This window comes from Saccostrea echinata, unplaced genomic scaffold (assembly GCF_033153115.1).
Source record: "Saccostrea echinata isolate AGI-Se365-2 ecotype Australia unplaced genomic scaffold, CSIRO_AGI_Sech_v1 ptg000006l, whole genome shotgun sequence".
In the NCBI taxonomy this organism is placed as follows: Eukaryota; Metazoa; Mollusca; class Bivalvia; order Ostreida; family Ostreidae; genus Saccostrea; species Saccostrea echinata.
Window position 1 is genome coordinate 2,786,167 of NW_026889755.1, and position 26,398 is coordinate 2,812,564.

The window sequence follows — 26,398 nt, forward strand, 5'->3', positions numbered from 1 at the left end:
TCCTGGCACGTAAAATATCAAAATCGTGAAAAAAGCCTGGAAAACGTCAGATATTTTGGACTACTGTGCCATAAGATGTTGAAATGTTTTCTTTTTTAATATTTAATTTAATACACTGTTTTCCACTTTGGGGTCTCATATGCCTATGGTATTGCAACTTTTTGAGCTTTAAATGATTTCTTGTATACAGTGACATTCTGTTTGAGAATATGTGTACATTGTACATTTTAGGTCACTGAGCAGATTTTGATCGATGATCTTAAAGATGTTTTCTTCCAAATAATTATTTCAATTTTTTGTCTTGTAATAATATACATAATATAGTCCTAAGAATTGTTCAGTCATTCTGACATGATTTCATTTCACAGAGGAAAAGTATTCCTGTAATTTTCTAGTCATTTTCTAACATTTTTTTTCCATTTATTTTTTTATTGAACACAGTTGTTATTTTTTCTTGTTGTTTTATTATTAAAATAAAGATGTTAATTACAAGCTTTTCTGTTATCAACCACTTAAGTAAGCAACATCAATACGTAATAAAGATTGTTCAATGTACAGTTCCATCATGGCAACATCTGCATAAGTTGTTGCGATCTGTGAATTTCATCTTGTCTATCATTATATTTGTTTAGAAAGTGATTTGGATGACCATCGTTGTGTATTTCCACAAAGTCTTCCACACTGTCTTCATGAATGATACACAAGTTACGTAGAATGCACCCAGAAACAATAGTTTTTACAATTTCTTCTGGATGATGAATAGTGACCTCTGTCAAACGCCTAAAACGTTTTTTAAGATGGCCAATGCTACGTTCAACCACTTGCCTTGCTGATGATCATACCCTGTTGATCCTTCTCTGCTGAGCGTTTAATCTTCCACTGTCTTTGAAGGGAGTTATGAGCCACTGTTACAGTAGATAAGCACTGTCAGCAATTATGTACTTATTGACATCCATGCAATTTCCTGTGGTGGCATTGGCAAATAAATTTGAATTTCTGAATACCCTCGCATCATGGGTTGACCCAGGCTATCCAGTGTAAATGTCTCTGATTAACATGTCATGGTCTACCACTATCTGAATGAAGATACAAAAATTAGTACATCAATATCATTATTTAAGCAGGAACACAAACCTTGAGAAATTTCCATCTTATCTGATCTACTGAGATTTTATTCTTCATAGACCCAGAGATCTCTGATCTAAGGGGAGAACAATTGCAAGCTTTCAGAGATCCAGCTATGCTAAATATTAGAGACATAATAGCAGTTACTTATGTCTATAAATATAAAGAGGAAAATCTAATTTTACACATGATAAATACAAACCTGAAGCTGGATGGATGGAAAATGTTTTCTATTCATATAATCAGTATCACCGTTGATGCAAGAAGCCAGGCGGATGTGTGTACCATCTAATACACCAGCTATATCTGGGAGTCCACAACGAAGTTGGAATTCTCTAGCGATTTCATTTTGTTCATTAAAATCTGGCCACTGTATAACCAGAAAAAAAACATACAAATGTTTGAGAATCATCTTTTTTGAATTTAACAGTTCTGCGTCATGCTCATTTATATACAGATACTTACATTCCATAATTTTTCGTTAATAGCATTATTGACTCTTTTCAATGTGGCATGTACTGTTGACATTAATACGTCGAACACGTGGATGATTTCTCTCATAGACTGCTGATTTGCTATGTACCATAGAAATAATAATACTTGTTTCGATGGGTCTGTCTCATCAGAACCACCTCCGTGTGTAGGAAGTAGCTCTCCTCCGATCTGTTGCAGTATTACTTCAAACATTTCCTTACTAATTCGAAAGTGAAATTTGAAGTGTGTTGTTGTAAACAGTGGAACAGTATTTTCCGCATATCCCAATATTCTTAATGGCGTTGATCTCGTTTTCAGTAATAAAAACAGAAAAGTATGCTTCATGAAAGCATAAAATCGTTTGATATTTTCTCCTGCTTCGTCGTCAATAATAGTTTCATACAATATGTACAAATGGGGAAAACTTTCGTCCATTGTTGAGTTTACTCGGGTAAGATCTATTGCTATTCGGCTCGTATCGGGGTAAGTTTAACAAAATATCTATTTTTAGAATTTGTTGACGTAACTCGAGTATGAACTAAAGTTCCAGTCGAAGTCGCCCAAAATAACGTAATCCATGGGGTTCCCAGTTTCACAAAATACCTCACTATGCGCTGATTATTGCATGTTATTGCCCGGGTAAATACAGAATCAGACCGTTCTGTACTATTATATCGGGTATGACGTCACTGATTTGTTTGACGTGCTGTGTATGGAAATAGTTCACTGGATTTATCCATTTCATAATTTGTAAATGTTAAGAACGCTAGAATTTTATTTTATATTTTTTATAAGATGTTGAAGTACAACTTATTGTTAAAAATTAACACCAGTACTGATTATTTCCAAATTGTTTTGCACATACACTGTCAATGATTATGAAGTAGTTAAACTAAGTCAAGAATCCTTTTAAATTCATATGATGAAGATTAAAAAAATCACTGAGAATTAAATACTTGTTATACATGTTATAACGTAAAAAACAATGAAAGCACTGCCAGTGTGTTTATATACCAGAAAACGTTAAGTCTATATTACATTAATTTTGGGGGCATTATTGTAGACATTTTAGTTCTTTGGTCAATCGTACAACTATGAAATTGTTAGCACAGCTGCTAAATGTACAAGAACATAAAACTCTACTAATCCCCACAAATTCTTATGGATTCTTTCTTTAAAAGCAGATTTAATTAAAAAAAAATAAATTTCTTCTCAAAACGAAATAGCTTTTCATAACAATCATATACACATATTTTTTTTAAAAAATTTCCTGAATTCTCTATCAGGAACTATGTATCCTCATTGAAAGTGAAAACTACCCCCCCCCCCCAAAAAAAAAAACCAAAAAAAAAAAAAAACCAAAAAAAAAAAAAACAGCTAATAGTATGCTTTGCGCTTTTAAGTCGATGAAAATATACCTTATCTACTTCGTAATTACAGAAATAAAATGACAGAATATGATAGACCTTTGTCAATTCAATTAGTCTCATAAATTGGATAACATAGAGAAATCTCCAATGTCCATATCTTTTATGCTTTATCGATGACTTTAGTGGCCGCTATTTTTTGGAAAGTCCCCAAGAAGTCCCTCTTGTAGTTCAAGTATTTTCGTTCTTTATTATTATCCTCACCTATAATATAAAGTGATAATCGATGATTTATAATGCAAATGGAAGCAGTTTCAAAGGGAATTTCTCTTTAGCACCTTAAGCATATTGCGATAATCTAAAGTTTTTTTTTTTTTTTTTTTTTTATTTATTTATTATTATTTGTTGTGTGTGTGTGTGAAAATGTATACCATTATACCATTTTAAAAGAAATTGACAAGCAAGAAGTCTTGAATTCCTTTCATTTAAAACAATTTAAATAAAAGAGTCTACTTGTTACAGTATACATAATATTCAATGCATCATAAAATTCAAATAAAAACCCTTAATTAGAATTTTTTGCAAAGTACTGCATAATGTGAGACAAGATTCATACTTACTTATCTACTTTATAATATTGTAAGTCCTATTCTAATACAACAGAGTTCCTTCCTTTTTACATGTAATCTTAATTATCTTGATCTTATTTTATTTACACGGAAAGAAGACTTTTGGAAATAAGACACCCATATAAACACTACTGCTCGCCCGAGTCACATTCGCCTTGATCTGGGCAAGTCCAACTTGTCCAAGGGGATAGAAAATATGCACCTGACCAATTAGAACGGACAGATAGACGGACGGTCAGACTGATCACTATAGGGCACCCTCAAACTGGGGCCATAACAATAAATGAAAAACAGAGCTTTAGTTTGCATCAGTTGTAGATACCTTACCAATTTTTCGACGCATCTTCCACCAAGAAAACAAAAGTTTGCCTATTCTATAGGGCATCACAGGAACATTAAAAGGCGAAGGGACTCTCCACTCAAAATCTTTGATAACCGAGTACCTCTCAAACCGCCACAGTTTTTCCTAGTCCGTTTTCACCCTCTCAAATGTATTACTAAAAAGTAAAGAACGTTCTTAGAAAATATTCAGCATTGAATTTTTATATGACCAAGTAGTGAAAGATTTTGAAACATATAGTTTTGGTCGGTTTATTTGTCCACAAAACCGTAATCCTTGCTTTTTGAATGTTTGGTGCTAGGGCTATCATTTTTAAAATGTGCATTCCATGGTGCAAGTCCTTTCTTTTGAACCTAACATTTTTGACCTTGTGGCGTTAACCTTTTGAGGAAAAATATACCTTACTATATTTACATGACTTTGTATTTTGCTTACAAAGTTGGTTACTTTGTTTATATTTTTTCTTCATCAATCAATGTAAGGTCAAGTGTCAGTGGAATTGTTGCATCATCGCCCTGGCGTGTTCTGTCTTAATAGAGAACACAGCTACATGTAGTCATGGTGTATCAAAAATAAAAACACAGTGATCATCAAAGGAAAACACTACAGCAATGATACAAGAACCTGAAAATGCATGGGACGAGCCATACCAATTAGTAGTGTATGAGATATTTCATGAAAAATTCAATTTACCCACGTTTGAGGGTATATTCCACACTTCATTGTTTGTTGTATTGTTTTCTTTTTAAACATCATCATGATGATTGTTTTTTTCAAGTTCGTGATTAAAGTAACTCTTTGCTTTCCACAGAAAATAAATTCCTTGTTTTTTTTCATTACGAGCCTGGATATCTAATAAGGATAAATCATATCTTAAAGATGCTTTGGGGGGGGGGGGACTTGATGAAATATAACTAATATAATGTTTGTTGTATGGTCACAAACTTGCAGAAGTCGTTGAAAGTTGGATATGTTTACAAAAGTACCCTTAGTAGGTAATCTACTGAATGGAGATATTCATATAAGAAAAGAAAAGTAACAATAAAATATTTCAAACTTTTCTTTTCTATCAACCTTACCTGAAAATGTTCAAAAGAATAAGCACAATAACGAATGAATATAAATTAGTAGTAGAATAAGTTATCAAAAATAGTCAAGAAAACCTCTAGCTCTGATTGTTAACTATTTATATGAAAAACTTTATATATATATATATATATATATATATATATATATATATATATATATATATATATATATATATATATATATATATATATATATATCAATATCATACCTGAACATAGCAATTACAAGATTGACAAGAAGGGTATTTGAAAAAAGCATATATAATCCAGCCACAGCCAATACTGTAGGATCTTCTTGAGGACATCGCTCAATGGACAGATCAGATTTCCAAATAGTTGAATTAGTAGAACAGCCTGGTAAATCATCACCTGTAATAATTTTACTTTTAAAAACTCTTTATCCATAACAGATGCCTACATTAAAAGAGCTAGGTTCACTTTATGCATAAAACAACCCTGTCCTTACGTCAATTAATTGACTATTACCCTCTGTCCCATTTCATATATCAAAATAAAGAAGAGACTTCGTGCTCTCATTTCCTATAACAAAATTTCTTTTTGAGAATCCAGGTATTGGAAAACAGGCTTTGAGAAAATGCAATGTTCTTGAAATTTGCAGAAAACATGCGTATTTGTCTACCTTTAGCAAAGAATTAAAATATGAGCACAGCCCATGATCCAAAAATTATGTAATTGCATATTTGGATCAGAGGTTGTGCTCTATATGAAATATTGAAAAAATACCTCAACTTTTGGCTATTTTTAAGGAATTTTAAAGGATTCTCGACTTGTACATTCCGATAATGCATTGCGGCGGATATTGGGGTCAAGCGAGGTCAGGGGTAAAGCGTCATTAGAGACTGTTTACACGTGAATATCAAAATGGGTAAAAACGACTTTTGTGTCGCCTACGGTTGCAACCATCATCGGGCCTATGGGGCAACTTGTATATTTTTTACATTTCCAGAAGACCCAGATTATTTTCAGAGGTGGACAAACGCTTGCAAACGTGAGGTGGTGTTCCAAAGTGGAAAGAGAATGAAATGGACGCCGTCTGAATATCAAAAACTTTGTAGCTGTCATTTTGAGACTGGCCAATGTCCAGATCCCAAATCTAGAAAACCGGGAAACAAGAACAAGATTCCTACAATATTTTCACACAAGGCAAGAACGTGTAATGTACATGTATATATTTACGTATAGAACCAAGATGTTAAATGTATGTGTATTGTTTTATATATCCCCGAGGAACCTATTTCGGTAGTAATAAGTATTCAATTTACAAAATTTCCCAAACGAGTACAATTGAATAGGGAATTAATGCAGTTTTGCTATAAAGGTTCCTATAATTTATCCAAAATTTTAATAAAATACTAACGAATAGATATTTTTTCTCCAAATGTATGACATTCTGTTTTGGGCATGTTCAAACAGATGAGGTACCTAAATCAGTGGCATGATGCTTTTCAAAGGTATCTACCTTCACAAGTTCAGCACCAAACAAACAAATGATTTAGAATAATATTTATTATTTTCGAATAATAAAAATCACCAGCTTAAAAGGAGATGCCACCAATTTAGGTACCCAACTGATTTAGGACCCTCCACGATACATGTAAAATCAAGGAACATAAACATTATATAGAACTATGCATGATTTATAAACTTTATCTAGCACCTCTATACACTGTATACAAAATTTTAGTCACATGCATTTTAAAGGATAACCCATGAAAACTGTATCATATGTATTTTTTATAAAGCCATAGCCAATGGCATAGGTGGTGCTACAGTTCTCATATTAATTAAAAACTGAATAAATCATTAGTTTTTCTGAACTGATACACTGCATGGTTTAATGATCAGTGCAGCTCACCGTGATGCAATTATTCTTAAAACCTTTAAAATAATTAAATATTTAAATCTAAGTTTGTTTTATTTTATTAATTCTTTTTTTTTTTCTATATTAGGAAATGCCCAAGAGAAGGCCCCCAATAGACATATTGGATCACACGATAAGCTAGTATCAGCAACTGCGTCTTCCTTTTCTGAAAGTACAGGTATAATCAGTTTTGTATATTCAGCAATAAGAGTGAGTTAAAAGATACTTATTATCACATTTTCAGATCACTTATTATTTAAGGAGCCAATGATAAAAGATACTACATATACTCCAGGGAATTAGAAATTAAATGCTTTGCATATTTTCAGTTTCAGTCAACACTGCATCAGAGACAGCTATTAATCAGCATGAATCTATCCAAGAGTCATCTACAACAGCAACTGATCAGCATGAATCTGTCCAAGAGTCATCTACAACTGTTAAAGTATATACTTTTTTCTAATCTTAAAATTTATATTTTTGAAATAACAGACTACATTTAAATAGAATATGCACAGATATGACAGAATATATTAATTTGTATCATTTTGTTTTCTACTGTAACCATAAATATTTTTGAGTTATTTTCTGGGTAGCATGTAGGATTAATAACTGACTCTATTAATTTAACAGGCACCAGAGATAAATGGCCATGATTATTTAGGAACACTTTCTGACAAGCAGAGTTTCCAGCATTTTGGTGATTTAACTTCAAATGACCCAGATTTCTGGGATTTTTTCAAGTCTGTTCAAAGAGACTCAAAAATTTACCAAGAAATGTGTTCAAAAAATCAGATCTTCAATATGGAAGTCATACAGCAAAATAAGCAGTTATTTAACTTTTACACGGGCTTGGATCTTGATGTTTTCAACTCATTATTTACATATCTACAACCAAAAGCTTCATCTATGCAGTACTTCCATGGTGAAAGAACAACATATGTCCAACCATTTAATCTGGACGGCTACGGTGTGAAGAGAAAGCCTGGTGTCACTAGACAACTCAGTCTGCGAGAGGAATTCTTCAGTGTATTGTATCGTTTACAAACAGGACACTTACTTGAAGAATGCAGTCTTCGTTTTGGTGTGAGCTCCAGTCAGTTCTCCAGAAATTTCACAACCTGGATCAACCTCTTATCTGTGGAACTGGAACTTTTATGTAAAAATGCAGAGCCAGAAGAAGATGTTGGACTTGCAAGTTGCTTCAAACCATTTTCAAACTTAAGAGTAATTCTGGACTGTACAGAACTGTTCAGTGAAACACCTTCCAGTGTGGAGTATCATAAACAGACTCACAGCAATTATAAACACCACTCCACAATAAAATTTCTAGTTGGAATCCATCCCTCAGGGGCTGTTACATATATCTCAAAAGCTTATCCTGTAAAGTCATCAGACAAACAGATCACACAAGAAAGCCAGGACCTTCTGGGCTCTCTTATACCAGGACAAAAAGTCATGGTGGACAGGGGCTTTACGATTGAAGAGGATCTACCTTGTGGTGTTAAATTAGTAATTCCTTTTTCAAGGGTGCAAGCAGACAACAATTTACTGCAAATGAACTATCAAAGTCGAAGGTCATCTCCAGAGCACGGGTTCATGTAGAACGATGTATGCGTAGGATAAAGTCTTTCAACATCCTAAGACAAGAACTTAAACTATCGCAAGTAGATGTTTACGAGCAAATATTCAAAACCTGTGCCTACCTTGTGAATTTTCAGAATCCCTATTTGAAGTCAGATGAATAAGGGTATATATGGTGTATCTGAACTAAAAATAATACTGATATGAAATTGAGTGTAGATACACATGATATATGTAATGCATTAAAATTTCTATGATTTTAAACTCAGATACCCTCATGTTTCTATAATTAAGTTGACTTAAGATCTCTATTATTTTTGTGGAGTTAGTAAATAAATCGGTTATTGTTTTAAATTTTTTATATCTTTGAAACACAATTGATTTAAACTGTGTAATTTACAGAAAAGTCCTATCCTATATATATATGGTATTCACTCGTGCTTCGCACCTCTTGGAAATATCAAACTATCCTGTCCCACTCAGGAAATAAATTCCATATCCAACTACAAAACATTGAATATCCTCTCTGTAATTTCCAAGTTGAGTAAAACATTTTTTGTTAATTAACATCATTTTGTCACAACTTGTTTTATTAATGATAAAATAACAACTGTCATTGTCACATACAAAAAGATGGAATTGAAAAATTCTACTAAATATACACACCATCAAGTTCTAATTGTCTGGCATATTGTTTCAATTTCAATTATATATTAATTTTATGAAAATGAATGAATTACATGTACATTTTTGTTTTGTATTTATTCAAATTATCAAATACATATTATTAAAAACTTGTTTTAAATCATTGACAATATATGCTTGAAGTTGGATTCACTATAATTAAGAAATATGAAGAAATTTGGACTTCTTCACTTATATATAAATAATAGTAGAACCATAACACCTATTTTTTGGAATTAATGAGGTTTGACGAGATTTTCATAATTCAGAACTTCAGGAACCAAGAAAATTTCAGCTTGGACCCCTTAATTATGATTGATTTTCAAGGAGCCTGTGAATTAACGTCTGACCTTTAAAATATTATGTCACAATTTCTTACACAAGTGGGACAATACCAGAGACAATCTAGATCTTCATACTCAGTTGGATCATAGTACACACATGACCAATGATACCATTTTCTACATCCACAATTACACTCACATAAAATGCTTGTATCCTTTTCCTCCCCTAAAGATCTTAAACATTGCCCACATTTGACATACAAGTCTGAGACAGCAGCTGACTCTGACTCATTCGGACAAGCATTCATTTTGATAAGGTATGGGCCTAGAAATTTCTCAAAAAAGAGAGAAATATTTTCAAATACACTATTCCAGTGCATTTGGTCAAATTCAATGACTTCATGTATATAATCAACAGGTGACCATACAATGAAGTGAGTTTTCTGGATATTAGTCACACCCATCTGTACCTGAACTTGAGTGTAATACTTATGGTTTCTGTTAAGAGTAATCTTCTCACCCACTCTTTTCAGAAAGAGAGTTTTGTCAAAGTCATGTTTGGGATTACTTGCTGCCAATGTAAATGGACATTTAATTTCTATAAGAGATTTTCCGCAACAATCACAACAAAGTACACCATCCGGAGAGGCTCCAATATAGCCAACACAATGAAGATATAATCCTGATTCTCTCACTTTTGTGTTTACATGACACTTTTTCATGTCTTCCTCAAATTTTCGCAGTGCTACTGGTTCAAATTTGTTGCCATACTCAGTAGCTTTGTTTCCTTTGAATGATTTTCCCAACAATGTTTTGAGTAGGCTGCTGACATTTGGACTTTTTCCAGCTTTTAGACTTACCATGGCAGTTTTCACATTGTGAGCATTTGAGGCTGTAATGATACCTTTTCTGTAGTCATGCCACAAAATATTTTTTGCCTGACCTTTAGTGCTTTCTTCAATGGCACGGATTTCCTCTGGCGTTCGCTTTACAAGTTCAGTTAAATTTTTCAAGCTATCTGTATTTTTACTAAAGTGTAGGGCTGTACCAGGTAGTGATGGTTGTTCCGGTAAATTATCCATTTCAGTGGCTATTTCCTCTCTTGATGGAACCATGGGATCACTGAATTCTGTCACAATGTACATATCTGGAAGAGACTGAACTGAGTGTTCTTTGTAAAAAAAACTGTCTTCTGGGGGTCTAAATTTAGAGGGTTGGTATAACTTGTTAATTGGAGCATTTGGTTTACACTCTCTTAAAGAAGAAAACAATTGTAAGTAATCTTGAAAATGTACTTTCGTGTCATTGGGATGTCGAGGATCATGCTCAAAAGCTCTTATTTTCTTCTTTCTAGGTGCCTTGTTGAATTTCTTCTTGTGAATCACAAAGTCATGAAATGGTTTTGGTTTGGATGATGATCCTGAAAAGGCAGAATAATCAAGTTAAAAACTCACATACTTTATCCAGGAGTGCTTATATACTGTAAATATCAAATAAATGATTACTACTTATAAATGCATGCGTTTCTATTACACATATTTTAAGTTTATGATAAAATAGATATGAACTCATTGAAAAACATGAACCAGCATGCTTTTCATGTGTTGTTGAGACAAATATCTATATGTTGATAATTTTTTCACAACATACATATTTAATCAGGTCCATATTTAAAGTGTACTTACCTTTGCTTTTTCACATAAATATTCAAATCATACAGTGGATTTGATACCTTTCACAATATTGAAATTGAGCAAATTAACAGCAGCAGTATGATGTCAAAACAAATAAATCAAAGAATTGACAAAACACTGATACCATTATATTGCATGCTATCAGACCTGCTGATTGCTTCAAATGGCACAGCCATGATGTTTTCAAACAAGTTGTCTGGTTATTTCAGCACAGCTGAAAAAAACTAACTGTTGGTTAACATTTAAAATGAAAAAGAAAATAATGAATTAAAACATATCAACAAAAATTAACAATAATGGTCCAGGTAATCTATGTTATTTATTTACCCCTTGGATTAATCCAGTATGCCAATTTTTCTGTTGTTGCTGGACCATCAGGTAGTTCTTGAAACCCATGGGATATGAACTCAGATACTCCAAACAGCATTCCAGCTGTGTGACTGCAAGCTGCCGCAGCACTGAAAATGCATTCATTAATATAAGTTATGTAACAGGAAAGGAGAAAAATGTGACTTTTTTTTTTACCTGACCAGCATTAAAATCTCGACCCCCTGAATCTCCAGTCAGGTGCTCTACCAACTGAGCTATCTGGCAACTGGATACACACACAAATATATATATATATATATATATATATATATACATATACATATATATATATATATATATAGAGAGAGAGAGAGAGAGAGGGATAAATAGACAGTTCTTTTAATATTCTTGAAATTTTAAGATATAATACAATATATCTAGATATTTAACAAAGATATCTAAAAAGGTGTTTCAATGATTTAAACCTTTTTCAATTTGTATATTATATAAGTTTATATATATATATATATATATATATATATATATATATATATATATATATATATAATTAACTTTCAATTCTCTAGACCATGCATCTTACCCTCCAACACAGAGACAGTATGCACCGACTGGATCTCCACTCATTTTGTCTAGCACAACACTTGTTTCGTAAACCTTACCAGTTGTCCACGAGGCATTAGACTTGCACCTTAACAAACACACACTGCTTTGTTCTTTCAAAGAATTGTACTCAAAGGAATGGATATTTCCGGAGGCCCACAAGTCATAGCTTCTGGAAGTTTTATATCTCAACATCAAGGTGTCTGTGAACTTTTCATGAAGGCATGCATCCTCTGTTTGTTCAATGTCACCCTGTTCACTGAGTATTAAATACTTTTTAACTTTTTCTATTGTAACAGAGGGTATTTGTCTAATATCTTTAGTCCATCCAGACTTGGCATTATTTATTATGCTAACAATATCAGAACTTGCATCATTTCCTTGTATGGGAATTTTTAAAATACTGCATAATTTTAATCTTTTTGATTCAACTGAGAGGGATTTAATATTAACACCATTCTCCCTTAAAATCCTATTGAGTTCTTTAATTTTTAGTTCCTTCACATCATTGTATATTTTCAATGATTCCAATTTTACTGTTGTTACAGTACATGTATTTGTTGATGACATATTGATGAAATCTATCACAGCAAGTTAAGTTGATTGCAGAAATCTGGAAAAAATATATTTACACACGGAATTAAAATTTTTGAAAGATGTAGTCTCATAACTGAAATGGTGCATGGAAAAAAATTTCCTAACTCTCAGAAGCAAGTGCGATGATGCCCAGAAGGCCTTGCACAGTATATGAAGAAGAAGTAGTTATGAAAATTTGTTTGCAGTTGCATCTTTCAACAAAATTATGATTAATGCTTATATATTTACCTTTTTTAAAACTCTCTGCCTTGTCTACAAATGTGATTTATATTTCAAAATCCCTTTATTATCCTTTGGGTAAGTTACCAAGAAAGGAAGAGCCAGTGCAACAGCTACTTCCTACTTCGGTTGAACTGTTCAATGTGAGTGTAAGTTTTGATTTTTACTTTTGACATTACACTTGCATGGCTTCAATATTAATAAGAAGCATTACAATCTTTTGACTTCGCTGTCCATGCTATGGTGTATTGCATGCCGAAACTTTCTAAATACTTAAGAAGCAAAATACTTGTGGAATGTGTAAAAATACATGTTTAAACATCATGCATGTTACTTTACATAACATTGAGGAGTCGAACAAATATAGACTAAATGAAATAATCACCAGACTTAAAACAATGTGTATTTCTAAATTTGTGTGAGGGGTGGGGGCACTAGAGCAGTGCTTAGGCCTATGTTTCATAATTATGTTTAATCATTTTAGTTACACCCCTCCCCACCTCTATTCGGTGTTCCAAATTTTTATACGTGTACAGTATCAGAACATATGGTATAGTATCATAAATCTTCACAGTATATAACTAATACATGTCCCTATCAAAAGAACTTGTAAATAACATTCATCTCCTTGCAGAATATTCATCCCGAATTGAAATTTCATATCATATAATTGGCTTTTACCCCCTTGTTTAAAAGAAAAAAAAAGAACATTGAGCAAATTCGAAACGGGACATAATTCTGTATTTCCTGCCTTAAACCTTAATTATTGAATCTCTCCTTCCTAAAATAAGTGAATTCTGTAATAATCAATGTGGCTAAATTATATATTAACATTTTTTATGTCTCATGAGGCTTATTTACGGGGAAAACGTACCTTCCATCTTACACTGTTTACATTGCAGCGCCATGATTGTTTTACCCCTGACCTCAGATTGACCTTTTGACGCGCGCGCCTAGTACAAGTGGTGAATATGAGGAAAATGACGTATTTTATGACGTCATAATACTTTGACTAAAGAGAAAATTACGTCATGTTCGATAGATACACGGTCACCAAGGGTTAAAGTTATAAAAACTGCATTTTCAACCAAAACTGAGCAGTTTCGATTTTTCAGAAATTCTCAGGGCCAAAAAAGGCCCTAAGTGGCTCTTGCTCTTTCATAAGTATTACCTCGGGTTCATTTTATTGCAGGTTTCGGAATTATAAGTCTTGATAAGTGAAATGTGGAAAGACTAAAAATGATTGTCACAATCTTCAAAAAAAAAAAAAAAAAAAAAAAAAAAAAAAAATAATAATCTGCAATATTCCGGCTGTTCGTAGAATGGTTGTATTCCCTAATATGCCCTAATTTTGACAAAGCACAAGGAAATGTGACATCTTTGGTAGAGAAGCTTTACTTTATAACAAGTTCTCTTGGTAAAGCTAAAACGAAAAATGAAATGTGCAAACCATGAAGAAGACAAATGGGTAAGTATTATGAGGGAATGGCGATGTGATTATGGTGTCTATTTGGTTTTGTTACTATGCTACAAATAAGTGTATTATAATATTTTACGGGACGTATATCACAGATGTGAGGTCATTCATTTTGAATGGAAAACTTGATATAGGTAAAATATATTTTTTGTTCAAAGTAAATAAAAAAAACGGAGCAAAAATTAGATGTTTAGTTTAATTTGTACGCATTCAATTCTTAACGTTTTCGCGCTTAGACAACATATGAAATAAGGAATAACGATATGGCGTAGATATATATTTAAAACTTGGATGTCAATTAATAATATTGAATGAAGCTATTTTGACGTTACGAATTCAACCCTAATCACAATCTCTCTCTCTCTCTCTCTCTCGTACTGTATATTCAGAAGTAAAACTAAACAGTATCAATAGGTTCATTGCATGGTACAACGCTCATCCGAGTCAACATGGCCCTTCTTCAACAGCAGTCTTTTATCTAATTAATATTCATATGTAAACAATAATCCCACCCTACCCCAAGGTTTCATGATTTGAATAAATGTATCCCTAATAAAAAAAAAAATACTATAGCTCTACAATAATAATCTTTAGTTTACGCAAGTATATAAGTTTTAACTATAGTAAAGTTTTTGCTAATGTTTTTCAAAGTTTTTACTATGAATTTCATATTGTTATATTTTAGGTTCTCCAATTCATTCACTGAAGGAATATTTTTTTACGATGATTGTCCCAAAAAATCGTAGACAGGGGAAACAAACTATTTTCTGTCTGCTAAATTAAATTTCTTCTCTTGTCATAGTATAAAGCAACATTTTTTGATTATGAGTTTCAAGTTTCATAATAATAACACATGTAATAAAAAAAATAGTAAGTCTGCTATTGCAAGCAATAGCATATGTCGCCCCGAACTGGCTTTTGGAAATGGTCTAAAAGTGTATTTTTTCTGGGTTTTTTTTTTGGAGGGGTGGGGGGTAAAAAGAAACACATGGTCCAATTGCAGGGATTTGACTACTGACTCTTGGATTGTGGAGGATTGGTTGTGCGGAGATAACAGTTTTAACAGACAGGATAGACGATTAATAAAAAAAAAATTTGATTTCCTAAAAAACAAAACTACGAATTTTTTGTTTTATTTCTGATTGAGTGAACATGAAATAAACCGGAACACATATGTTTATACATGTAACTAAAACTAACATATCAGGAAAAATAAGGTGAACCAAAATATGATGTCGTTTCGGAGACTAAAGCGACCTGCTCCAATTTTTTTTTTTTTTTGCGGAAAGCAATTTGATCCAGTAGAAAGAACTAACCTTTGAAGTTTCCATAAGATTGCTTGCGTAGTTACTGAGAAAAATAGAAATTAAAGAATTTTCACTTTTCTTCCGTTTCCATGGCAACAGTAGGAATTTAGAAAAAAATTTATGTTGACTGCACACCTGGAGTTTCTGATTATAATTTCTGTAAAGTTTCATCAAGATTGTCCAAGCCACCTCTGAGAACATATGTGAGCATAATACCCTTTTTTCTGTTTTATTTCTAAGGTAACTGTGTGCTGCCAATTCCAGGTTGTTGTTTTTTTTAAAAATAGAAATCACTCTGACACAATGCAAGCAGTCTTCGACAAATCCCTGGAGTCCGAAGCCCGGGACCTGGTAAAATTGGAAGCGGGCATGTGCAAATTGCATACTTACAAGCCCGAAAGGCATGTAAATTCTGAGGCCTAAGCCTCGGATTCCGTATTTCCAAATTAAATAATACCAATAACATTAAATGTACTTAAAAGTCTGATTTTTCATTTAAAGTGGAGCATCAAATAAAATTTTAACGATAGTTTATTCTACCGCGATTTCCAAGGAACTCTTTTGCAAAGGAGACACAAAAGTGTACAGGTTGAAAACAATATTAATGGCGAGACAATAGATCGATAGAAATGGATTTCGGATCATTTCCTTGCCATGAAAAGGCAAATAAGAATAAAATTACTTGATAAAATTCTGGGCATGTAAATATTTGTTCGGGCTAGTGTAATAAGTGGTTAAACCTGCCCGAAGGGCATGTACTGAAAAAAAGATTTGGCGAAGACTGTGCAAGGAATCATCCATTAAAGTTTCAAAATGATTGTTTAAGCAGTTACTGAGAAAATCGATATAAAAGAATTTTCACTTTTCATCTGTTTCCATGGCAACATTTGATAATTTGAAAATTGTAAATGCGAATCGCACAACTAAAATTATTGATCATTTCTACTGTAAGGTTTCATGATGAATGTCAAGGGACCAGAGAGAACACTCCCGGACAAAATTCTTCACTTTTCGCACGTTTCCATGGCAAGGGTAGCCATTTTGAAACTGAAAGTCTGCACTGCACAAGCACAACTAGTGATCGTCTTTCGTGGAAAGTTTCAGGAAGATTGTCCAAGGCATCTGCGAGAACAGCTCCGGACAAGGTTTTTAGGCGTACAATTATAGCAATATGTCGTCCAACTTCGTTCGGGCCGACATAATAATGTAGAAATGGAGAAAGAATATAAGTGTATATCGGCGCACGAACACGAGTGCAACTCGCGTCTCTTAAGATGATATTTTTAAATACTGCCCCATGTGCTTAACACGCGTCTCGCATCTCATTGAAATTTTGAATTGGCAAAACACTCTTGACTGAGGGACTCATTAAAATTCACCATTTTCCACATTTTTTTTTCAGATTCAAAAGGTCATCTTATATTGCAGGAATCAGAGAATACACTAAGTTTGATGTCGATTGAGACCCATAACGTTCCTCATGCACTGTCCAAATTTAACAAACAGTACTCTACTTCTTATAGGACTAACTATTTTAATCATGGCTTTGCTAGTGCTGTTCTTGAGAAGAAGGTTTTTAAAGAGATTTTTTTCTATGTTTTCGTAGGTGAAAATCTGTACTTGAATCTCTTATGTCATTTATAAACAACTTCTGCTAACGTTCAAGTGTGTAATGTAACTTCTTAATTTTTTTTCCCACCTCTGCAATGGACAAACTACATTTGAAACAATTTCATTACATTCTCGTGCGCCACTAACGCGTTTGAAGACGTCATTTGCAGCAAACTCAATTCCAAAAACACTCTGAAAATTACGACCCCAATCTTCTGCCTCTGGAGCCAATTACATGTATGTGAAGAATAGACATATTGCTAAGATTTTGTTTCTGGTTTCACTGAAATAAATTCAAGTTTTATGTTTTACAAATTACCAGAGAGATAAATGCTAATTGGAATAGCTACAAACGTAAATTATTTCGGATTTTTTTTCGTGTGGCGACAGACCATATCGGCCTTCCTATAAATCGTCACAATATTATTTCTATGAAAGATATTTATTTAAGAATTCACTGTTTAAGGAACGTTGAATAAATTATGGCTATGTAAATTTGGTTAGTATTGATTGAATGTTTACAAAGTTAAAAACATTGTGCACGACTTTTTGGGACAACCCTCGTTTATAAAATGAAACTATAACTTACATGTATATATTCACATATTATTTTCAAACTTTATATCGCTCTTATCGGTTTTAAGAGATTTTAAACATTGAATTCTCAAAAAAAAATCTACAGTAAAGATTCATAATAAACCTTTCCTACCCATTAATTTCAAAATTTTGCTGAAGGGCTTTATACTTTTTAAAATCATGACAATAGTTTGACTGCTTAATGTTCTGAACAGTTTGAAAGATTATTTTGATAGGTTAAGCCCTACTACTTAGACTCCAAGGGGGGAGGGACAGAGACCATGAAATTTACAACTTTTGTACCCTTTGAAGCTTTATCCTAAAATTCCTTGAAATTGTTTCAGTGGTTCCAAAGAAGAAGCTAAAAAATGTTAAACATGAGGCCCAGGGGCCACATTGCTCACCTTAGCACTTTTGCTTGGAAAAAGCCGAAATCAGTTCAGTATTGAAAAGATTAAATATAAAAGTGGTAGGGGATGAATTGTAGAAACTTGAATCTACACTTCTTACGTACATATATGCTTTTGAATCAACGACACATAATGGCTTTCCTGTTTTTAAGAATATTTGTTTATTGATATATCGTTTATATATCGTTGTTTATTATGGGGTATGAACTCCTTTAATTGTACACTTCACTACTAAGGAGGTTTCCATAAAAAATATGAATAATCATGGCTTTGCTGGTCTTGAGATGAAGATTTTTCAAGATTCCCTACATGTATGTATTCCTATGTAAAACTATCGAGCATTGTGGCCCCACCCTACATCTCGGGGATCATGGTTTGAACAAACTATATTCCACACTACCTGAGGATGCTTCCATATGAATATCTGAATAATCATGGGTTTCCTAGTGCTGTTCTCGAGAAGAAGACTTTTTTCGGTTTTCTTATGTAAAAAATTTTGCCTCACCCTATCCTTGGGGTATTGATTTGAACAAACTTCAATCTACACAACCTGAGAATGCTTCCAGAAAAGTTTCATATTTTCTAGCACAGTGGTTCTTGAAAAGATTAAATGATGGCATTGATTTTTCATAAATTCGAAATTATCTCCTCTTGGGAGAAGGCGCGGCTCTGCATCTGATCAAATTTGAATCCCCTTTACTGAAGAATACTTTGTGGCAATTTTGGTTGAATATAGTCCAGTGGTTTTTGAGAAGGAGATGGAAATGTGAAAAGTTTCCAACGACGACAGACAACGGACAAATTTCGATCAGAAAAGTTCACTTGAGCCGAAGGCTCATGTAAGCTAAAAATTTTCGACCGATATGGGAATAGAGAATGAAAAAACCCAGAAAGCAATATTCCACCTCTGTGATTTAAGTATAATGGGGCAAAATCACATTTTCCGATAGAATGTTGCCATTACTCAGACCCAACAAAGGAATGTTGGTCTGCACATCTATTTAATTGCATATATCAATACCTATTTTTAAGCGAAGACAACTGTGTTTTTACATAGCACATCGCACCCAACAGTTACTTTTTTACATAGCATAGCACATACCTTCGAAGTATTCGCTGAATGGTTCTCCATAGAGCTGCCAATAAGGAATATATATTATTTTCCAAATACTCCATCTTGATACGTCATTCCCAAGAAACATCTCTAGGTGATCCGGCCATAAATTGGCATGGTAGTACAGTCCAACTCCAATGATCACCACAATAGCCAACCAAACGAAGGCCAATAAATCTTTTAACTAACGGATAAAGAAATATGTAATAGTAAATTAAAGAGTGGACTGTTCAAAGTTCAATTTAAATGCATTGTAGGCAGTTTGCAGTATTTTCATTAAAGAGAGAGAAAATAAAATAAATTGTAAGCTCTATTTTTTACTATAATGGAATATATGGAGATAACGAACAGTATTCAAGCTCAAAAGTCCATTATACAATACAAAATAGGAGCAGAGCAAACACGGACCTCCAAACATCAGAGGTGGGATCAGGTGCCATGGAGGAGTGAGAATCCCCTGCCGACCGGTCACACCCGCAGTGTGCTCCTTGTCATGATCGGGAAATAAAGGAAAAATTCGTCGACAACTCAGTTTGTAAATAATGGCCTAACAATTAGTATGAAAAACGTCAGTCAGCATTTGACTCAATGATAAATTGTATTTGCTGACAAGGTCATTGTATCGACCAAAGAACTTACGAAATGATGACTTTAAACGAGACAGCTGATATTCTTGTTTCATCAACTTGTTTGTCAATAATTTACCTCGTTTTAGAAATTTAGAAATACGTAGAGCATGCTCTTGCGTATCGAATCAACTGAGAGATATATACCCAATATGCAGGTGATGAAGGTATATTGCTGCATAAGTAAGGGAAGTTGACAAATGAAAAGTTAAAGTCATCACGTTTATCATAAAGCTTGGTTGTTAGATTACCATTAACGTCTTTTTCAAGTAAAATATTCAAATATGAAACAGATGTGTCAGACTCTGTGGTATCTTTTATCTCAAGTTCACCAGGATATATCGTATCGACATAAGAATGAAAATAGCCATTGTTGATTGACAATACGTCGTCGATATATCTAAATGTCGAGTTGAACGCCACAGCAAGTGTTTTCTTCTTTTCACGTACACGATTTTGGACAATTTCTGCTTCATATGAATACAAAAAAAAGTCTGCTAATAACGGGGCGCAATTGGTACCCATAGCAATTCCAATAGATTGTTGGAAGACCTGGTCTCCAAAAACCACATAGATATTGTCAATCAGAAACTCAAGCATCTTTTTAATGTCAAATTCAGAGTACTTGTGTGTACAATCAGAATGTTTTTTAACAAAATAATTTTGCAAATGACCAATGGCAAGGTAAGTATATTTACGAGTTCCATTTTTATTGAAAAAGCAGCTGTCAATGATATCAAAAAGCCTGGACTTTAATTTATCGTGGGAATGGTTGTGTATAAAGTTGAAAAGTCGTAAGTTTTTAAGCTGTTGATTTTGGTAAAATCTTGTGATTTCAAATTTTCCAAAAGTTCCTTGAAGTATAAATGAAGTCTCATGAAGTGTTAAAAGGGTCAAGAAATGTTTGTTTGTTGTTTAACGTCCTTCTCGAGAATTTTTCACTCATATGGAGACGCCACCACTTGCCAGTGGAGAGCTGCAAATTTTGACCTATACTCATCAATCAGGGCCATTGAACAGTAAGGGATCTTTTCCGAGCCAGCACCTACTGCGACACGGGACCTCGGTTTATACGGTCTCATGTAAGGATCAACTCCTTGCTCTGCGACTCTAGAGCGAATGCTCTAACCACTGCGCCACGCGGGCGACGTGTCAAGATATCACCTACTGACATTCAAATTTTAAAATATTTGAAACTCCAATTATGTGGAAGTATCAATGTGAAGGAAAAAAATAGAAATTTTGCTCCGTTTTTTATTTATTCAAAATCTTATGCTTGAGGAAGAGAAATATCTTGCTGTGGCTTTCAATTCGACATTTCGAAATATCGACGACGTACCATCTATTAATAATAGTTATTTTAATTCATATATCCACACGATATATCCCAGTGAGCTTGAAATAAAAGATACCACAGAGTCTGTCACATCTGTTTCACATTTGGATATTTTACTAGAAAAAGACGTTAATGATACTTACAACAAAGCTTTATGATAAACGTGATGACTTTAACTTTTCAATCGTCAACTTCTCTTACTTATGCAGCAATATACCCTTATCACCTGCATATTGGGTGTATATCTCTCAGTTGATTCGATACGCAAGAGCATATGGACAATTTCTAAACCGAGGTTAGTCATTAACAAACAAGTTGATGAAAATAGAATATCAGCAGTCTCGTTTAAAGTCATAATTTCCTAAGTTCTATGATCGATACAATAACCTTGCCAGCAAATACAATTTATCATTAAGTCATATGCTGACTGACGTTTTTCATATTAATTGTAAGGCCATTATTTACAAACTGAATTGTCGGCAGATTTTTCCTTTATTTCCTGATCATGACAAAGAACACACGGCTGATGTGACCGGTTAGCAGGGGATTCTCACTCCTCCATGGCACCTGATCCCACTGATGTTTTTAGAGGTCCGTGTTTGCTTTGCTCTCGATTTGTATTGTTTTGATCGACTCTTGAGCTTGAATATTGTTCGTTATCTCTACATTAAATTTTACTCGATGTGTTTTGATAATCCTTACTTAGTATTTACAAGAATATGTAATTCAGGAAAACAATGTCAGTCTAAGATTCATAAATATAATGAAAATAGATCATTTAAGATTTAACTTGAACATGACTTGGAAGTAATTCACGGATGCACAATCAATCAAAAATTGGATCATTATCTAGCTCAGCCAAAAAGTGAAAGGTACCTGTGAAAAGTTATATATTTTCAAATTCTAAACGAAATAACTTTCTTCAAAATAGATTATTAAAATGAAAATAAAACTAGTTCCAACGTGTCAATTTAAGAACAAAAACCAAAATAAGCTTATTATACACAAGTAAGGACAAAAAAAGGAAAGCTGACATAATTCAGTGCTGAATGCTCGACGTAGAGGGGCTTAAACTTTTCTTCACATATTTCATGGCGAAGATAAAATTATTAGCCCAAGCTATTTGTAATCTTCACACATTGTTCTTTCTAGATACGCTACCATTTCTTTAATCATGATGAGTGTTGGTCCAAAAGTTCTGTTCATTAAAAATGCCTGAAAGAACCGCAGATACATGACCACCAGCGAAAGCGCAAATATACGTCTGGATGTGGTGAAATCAACCTGGTCCCCAAAATGTCTTACAAAGAGAGCAGTTACCAAAAGTAGGTAAGATATAATATCTACTGCGTTCCAAAAATCGTTTAGGTGCATTTTCAGTCTAGCCCAGACTCCTCTATTCGTCGTTGTTTTCTTATGCATTGAAAGCTATGAAATAAATGAAGAATTGAAAAATATTTTCATTGTTACATGATAAACTTGAATTGCCATTTTTGGTCAGGTAATAAAATCCTTTGAAGCCCGAAGGGCATTTCAGAAGATTTAATTACGTATCTACCAATTTCCCGGTGAATTTTTCAAACTTGTTTTTTACTTCTCACATTAAAACGGACCATCTTATTTAGATTAAGCATTTACTATCCATACAATCTAATCTAGATTTTGACAAAACGGCACAAGGTATAAATTGGCTTGGAAAGCAGTTACAATTTAAATTTGAATGCAAATTATTTTTATATAATGGGATAAAAAAAATAATGAGCCTATTGATTTCTTGCCGTTTTTACCCTTGAGAATCGATGTTTAATGGGTGAAACGACACACACTTTAGGAAGTTTTCTAGCACAGTGTTGGATTTTTACATGTAGAAAAATGGAGAAATTTTAATCTGAAAAGGTATGGAGACATCAGTCTACTTTATTTTATATTCAAGATTATAAATCAAGCTTTATATTTTACTGAAAGTTACCACGACAACATCTTTAACGTAACTTATAAATTTTTTATTTGAGTTTTATCTTTAATGTATTAACTAATTTTATCATATTATAGCAAATCCTTTTTTTTAAAGAATTAACTTTAACATAATTTAAAAAAAATGAAAGAGTTTTAAAAATTAGAGAAAATGGGACATTCTGCGTTTAGACATTTTTTTTTAAAGTTCGTAACTTCGGTCAAACTTTATATACAATTACGTAACCTGGTATATAATAAAATGTATCCATCATTATTTTTTTTACTGTATAAAAAAAAAGTATCTACATGTAAATGATAGCTTGATTTTTTTTTCACTTGCGACATTAAGTAAAAGATAATACTGTTTATTGCTTTGTAGCAAAGGATTCTGAGCTTATGTGTAAAAGTAGCGCCAAAATTGTTTAATATTTTTTACTTTAATGTATTGGGATGGGAGTGGGGCTACGATCTTTTTGAACTCTGCAGGTATGGGGCTTATTTACTGCATGCCTCAAAGATTTTTGCTCAAATTATTAGTGAGCGACTATACTTTTCTTACTAAAAAAAATAGAGTGGACGGAAAGTTTCTGCCAATAACCTTAACGTTGCCATAATGATACCTGATAATGTTTACTAAATACAGGCACTTTCTTGTCAAAAATAATGTAAGAATAATCAGTATTTTGAGTAAAACAATGAACAGATACGTGTTTTATGTGTCTCAGCATGCTGTATAATTTATTGACAATAATATCAAGCATTTTGGCGACTTGGACGTTTAATGTTCCTAGATTAAGATTTTATAAGAAAATAAAAAGAATATATTCAAACATTCATTTATTCATTTAGATAACGAGAGTCGTTTAACAGAACTTAGCCGACAAATTGAAAACAGAGTTTCGCCTCGGTCAATATTGATATTTTTCTGGTGAATAACAAGCCATATTCACCACCGAAAGAGTCCATAATTGTATATTATCTTTCCAAAAAAGGGGAATAAAGGACATTCCATAAAGACGTACCGAGAAGGTGATAACTTCTTCTATAAGATCGCCTGCTCCCCAGAAGTAAGTGAAATATTCAAAAAACCTGGAGATGTCTCTGGTGTAGTTTTTGTGTCCAACGCTGGTCAAAACAAACACACTGTACATAACTAACATACAAAAATACAGAACCTGAAAAGTAAAGAGAATATATATATACTCGTATATATATATATATATATATATATATATGTATATATATATATATATATATATATATATATATATATATATATATATATATATATATGAACCACTTAAAATGACCAACGACACGAACAATAACTAGAAGCCAATGGGCCACAACGCTCACCTGAGTAACTTTGGCCCTGCTGTTTTTGACTTGACCCCCCCCTTTGTAGTACCTATTGTGGCCTCGCCCTATCCCCGGGGGTCATGATTTGAACAATTTAGAATCTACTCTACCCCAAGATGCTTCTACATGAGTTTCAACTTTTCTGGCCTCGTGGATCTTGGGAAGAAGATTTTTCTACATATTTCAATGTAAAACTTGGATTCCCTATTGTGGCCCCGCCCTACACCCCGGGGTCATGATTTGAATAGTTCAAAATCTACTCTACCCAACGATTCTTTCATTTAAGTTTCAGCTTCTCTAACCCAGTGAGAAGATGACTTTTTAATGACCCACCCTATTTTTGTCTTTTCTTGATTATCTCCCCTAGGAAAAGGGGGCTGGACTCTTCATTTTAAAAATTCAAATTCCCCTTTACCCAATGCTTTATTATAAGTTTGGTTAAAATTGGCCCAGTGGTTCTTAAGAAGAAGATTAAAATGTGAAAAATTTAGAGACGGACAGATTGATTAATTACGGAACAATTAATTATCTTCTAGACCTCGCTGGACCCATGAATGAAAAGAGACAAACCTTTTTTTTTCACATTTCACGATAATCACAAATGAAATTTTAAGATGTAACGTCCGTCTGATAAGAGATTTAACTTTTAAGAAATTATTCCAAGAAATCCAATGTATTGTCTTGCCAAGTTTAATAACGAGGTCCATATTTTTATGCCAATATTTTTATTAATTACTTAAAAAATGGTTTACCTTAAACATTTATACATAGTTTCTTTAAATAAAGAAGATTGAGATATTTTTATCTCTTAACATAAACATGTAATTCTTTTAATTGTTACAGATATTTCAGATGCAGAATTGATATAATCAATTAATTGATATTTTTTTCACTAAAAATATTTTTAAGAACGATAATGGAAAGATACCTCTTGTAGAAGGATGCATTTTATTTTACAAGCACAGAAAACAATATGATATTCTGATTTATAAAGCAACGCTTCATGATGTTTTCTTATGCGAATTAGATAGGTATGATAATAAAGATTATTTTTATATATACTTTATATTTTTAATTCTATTGTGAGATAAAAAAAAAAATATTGATCTTTCTATTTACCATATCAAATTTTCTTCATATCATGAAAAGACATCATTTCTGAAAAAGTAACCAACGCTTCATACTTCAAACTTTTTTTCATTTGAATTTAATGCTATTGTTGTTGATGAAAATCAAAGTTGGGCATTTAAACAAAAAAAAAGGTGAAATTTTGGAGCAGAGGGATATTTCACCTTAAATATCAATTAATTTTATGCTTTAATAAGCTTTACAGATAACCATGTCTATAACATTGTATAATTTCATATTTGTATTGTATAATTTTTCATTTGTATTCCATAATTTTTCGTATCGAAGATTCAGGGGTATATAGCTTTTGCTCTGTCCGTCCGTCCGTTTGTCCGCAAAAACTTTAACCTTGTCCATAACTTTTGATTGGTTGGAGCTATGACTTTCATATTTCACATGTGTATTTGGACAATATAGGATAGGACCCCTTTTTGGCCCTTGTTTTGAGGTGTCATTTAGAATGATGCAACAGTTTATCAAAAAAAAAAATCTGTTGTCATCTCTGCCACAAAATGAGTAATGGTTCTAAGATATGGGATACACAGAGGACACAGGAAGGTCAGAAAATATGTCAATTTCCGAATTTTCTAAATTTTATGCA

General features: G+C 32.9%; 2 pseudogenes; both read right to left on the bottom strand.

Moving 5' to 3' along the window:
• Positions 1-563: 563 nt before the first annotated feature.
• On the bottom strand, positions 564-2,034 carry LOC133180164 (uncharacterized; annotated as a pseudogene).
• A 1,095-nt stretch (positions 2,035-3,129) lies between these two features.
• On the bottom strand, positions 3,130-22,776 carry LOC133180165 (transient receptor potential cation channel subfamily M member-like 2; annotated as a pseudogene).
• Positions 22,777-26,398: the final 3,622 nt, after the last annotated feature.